Source organism: Apis dorsata, unplaced genomic scaffold (assembly GCF_000469605.1).
Source record: "Apis dorsata unplaced genomic scaffold, Apis dorsata 1.3 scaffold_89, whole genome shotgun sequence".
Lineage (NCBI taxonomy): Eukaryota > Metazoa > Arthropoda > Insecta > Hymenoptera > Apidae > Apis > Apis dorsata.
The window spans coordinates 196283-200194 of NW_006263387.1; positions in this window are offsets into that span (position 1 = coordinate 196283).

Genomic DNA, 3912 nt, shown 5'->3' on the forward strand with positions numbered 1-3912 from the left:
AGAACGAATTATGGAAATGAGCCGTTATACCAGCTCTGGGTTCCCATATTACCGACGACTTAGTCCGCTCGCGTTGAAATTACAGGTTGCGCTCGTCCCCCTCTTCTGCTTCCCCCTCCCGTTCTAAGTCGGGAACAGGCCGAGGGGAGGAATACATTACGTTGATTTTCGGAATTGAAGATTAAAACCTCCCGCCGCGGGGGCTTCTTCTTCTTATTCTTCTTCTTCTTCTTCTTCTTCTTCTTCTTCTTCTTCGTGTTCTTCCTCCTGTGGACAGTGGAGCCCTCTATCTTTCCTTGTTGCGTAACGAGAGAGAAATTTAATGACATTTTACGAAAAAAAAATTAAATTTTTTTATATGTGTATTGAATATATAGGATGGGAGATTTTTGGAAAAAGTTTTTAATTCCAGATTGTGTAAATATAATAGATAAGAAGTTTTGAACGAGGATGTTGTTTGTTAAGTTAAGAACGAAGTTGGAAGTTTTAGATGAAACGAGATGGAGGTGGATGTGACGGAAATAAAGATACCTCTTATCTGTATGTATCTCTTAAATGCTTTGATCAAAAATGAAATTGATAATTTTGCATAATATTCAATTTAAAGGATGGCTCATTATAGAATTAATTTTCAAAGAATCTTCTCCTCTAGAAATTAAATCGTATATTTTTTCTTTGCCAGATTTCTTATCGCATAAAATATCTCTCAACTTTTGCCAATTTTTAACCAAACATAAATTAGCCTACGATACATCACTCTTCGAATTCGATATTACCTCTTGATACTTTTGCTCTCCACGTGGCTTCGAGGCATCGATCTTCTTCGCCTCCTCTCTTAATTGAGTTTATTGATCGTGACACATTCCGATCGTGCGTCGAATCGATCTATATTCGTCACGTATAGCATCGTGATATTTTTGCAATCTTGACGACAAAGAAAGACAAAGCTCCAAGGCTTTCGATTTACAATTGATTCATAATAAAACATTTGAGAATAATACTATTTTTCATTAATAAAAAGTCTTCTCGAAAGTTTTCAAATGTACTTCTATCTACAGAAAAAAATAAATATTAATATCCAAAAAAATATTTAAAAATATTTATCTATTTTCATCCTACAATCAAAAAAAAGAACTTGACGATTATTATTCTAATCTAATCTAATGTCAATTCAAAAATATTCGAGGAAGAAATTTTCAAATCTATTTTCATAATCGAGAAAAGTTGATCATTGCTCTTCGTACAGAGTCCATTGACGAAAAATATTCTCGTCTTACTCTCGAAGCTTCGTTATGGTTGAGAAAACGTGATCGACGATGTTGTTCACGCGCGATATTTAACGCAGAATCGGTTAACAGCATCGCGCGTGAGAACGTCTATAAGGGGTCGAGATAGTTGCTCGGCGAACGTCACCCACAATTTCTTGCGATCTCGTAATAACCTGAGATCTGGAAAGGTCAACGAGATTTCCGAGAAGTTCAAATGTGCAAAAGATAAAAAGAATTGAAAGCATAACATTTGAAGCTTTCTCGCGTCTACCTTCTTATCTGGAGAAGAAGAAATTGAAGTTAAAGTTCAACGAATCTGATCGAATTGGATCGATTCTATTTACATTATTGTGTGAAGAACGATGATTTACGGTTGAAGGACTCGTTCCTCCGTAAAAACTTGCTCGAACAAAGGTCAGTTCCAGTGACTAATCGGAAAGTTAGTTTGAGAAGATGCGGTTTAAAAAGAGACTCTTGAATCTGTGCATGGAAAAGTGTTTTTATTGATATAAATCCAAAGGAGAGACGATAAAAATATAATCAATCTAAAATTTTGTATATGCAACTGGAAAGAATAATAATTGGGAAAATTCTATTGAAAATTTGACGTGTTTAAATTGAATGAAAATTAATTGATCTTGATTGGGTAATTTTTAGGCTTTGATTAAAAGGCCTCTAAATTCACGATGTATGTAATTTTAGTTTTTTTATTTAAATATAATAAATTATTTTTTGGAATATGAAATAAAAAACAAAAATGGCTACTTCAGTTCACATCAGTTTGAATATATGATGATAACTTGTTGATACGTTTACGGTGTTAAGAACTTCCGGGCTCAAGTTAAGGATAAGTTTGCCGAGTTATGTACATAATTGAAGCAACTTGCAATTTAATTTTATTGTGTACCAGAATGACTTGTCTATTTCTCGACAAGCTTATGATTTTTCTTTCAAATTTTATTGCCCAAATTATTTATAATCGTTTTATTACAATTTCAATTCAATTGCAATTTTCTTTTTCGTGTGCGATGGATTTTCATTTAATAATGCTTCCAAGTTATTGATCTGATAATTTTCGAAGAGAGTTTGAGAAGATAATTTGTTGAGCAATTCAAAATTATTTTTTAAAAAAAAGTCAGTAGTAGTATAGAAGACAACAAGTTATCAAAAATAAAAAAAATTGATGACATGCTTTAGCAGTATTTTTTATTTGTTGGAATATGTCAAATATATGATTTTTTTTATCAATCATTTTTTTTATCAGTCTCTATTTGTTTTTTTTTTTTTTTTTTAAAGATTATGTTAATCGTGAAAAATAGCGTTTCATATCAGTTCAATACCAAACCTTTGAAAGATTTGAATTTAAAATAATTATACTAAAACTTCTGCATATACTTAAATTTGTTTTTCTCACGATTCATGTCCACTGCATAATGATGTTTGCATCAGGTATTGAGTGGAATCCAACGGAGCTTTACTCAACTTGTTATCACGTATTCCATCATCATAAGTCAACAGAAAAAAATATCATTTTGAAAAAATAAAGTTCTCTTATCTTTCAATCGACGCAATTACATGGTGGTAATCTTTACTGAATTTAGAGAAAGCGATAAGATACGGTGCAATCACGTTGTTGCTTTTACGATTGCTCTTCGCTGGGTGGCAGAACTGGAAAACATGAAATTGTTAGATAAAAACATTGATAATAATTGATAATTCTTGATAATTTTTATATAGTTGAATGATCTTTCAAACAATTTACAATTGGAAAATTTCTCTTGTTATTGTTCCTTCAATAATCTTCTAAAAATGAAATTCTGAATTAAAACGTTTATAATTTTAAAATTAGTTTTAACAAACAAAAGGTAACAAATACAGAAGTGAATAAGATACCTTTAATCATTAATCATTTATAATGCTGATTCAAATCTTTGTAACTCTGGCATTTGCTTGGATGTGAAAGGAGTAGTATACTAATTGCTCGAATCTGATCAGACTACCAATATAAACTATTACCAACATCAATTAATTCATGAGAATTTGAGAGGAAATTTTTGTCCTTGCACTTATATGTTACCAATTGTTTCGCATTTTGCAAGATCAAAGAGATCTGTGCTTATAAAATAACATTATTTGAAATAATCATTTAATGAATTAATTATTTTTTCTTTTGGAATACTTTTGACGAATATTTTTCTTAGTATATTTAAAATAAATAAATAACAAAGTAATTTATCCATTTGAAATTATATTATTATTATTTCAAATAATTATTTCTTCAATTTTTTCAATTCTTCAAAATAAAATTTGTACTGTTCCAATAAAAATAGATCAATTAAATTGATTATTTAAATTAAAAAAAAGTTAAAACGAAATTATCTTAAAAAGAACGAAGAATTAGCACGCCTTAACGGACAAGCTAATAACATCTAATAGTCGCTAAAATATCTAATAACATCGAATACAAACGTAGAAGAAAACGACACGGAGGAGCCTCGTGAAAGGGAGCGCAACGGGCAAGTGAAGCGGTGAGCGGTGCCGCGTTCCTTATAAAGTGGTCACGTGACCGCGCGGGCTCGACGAATCAGCAGACAGTAGCGCCGTCACGTCGCCACGAAGGGAGCCGAAGAAACACGAAGCGAGA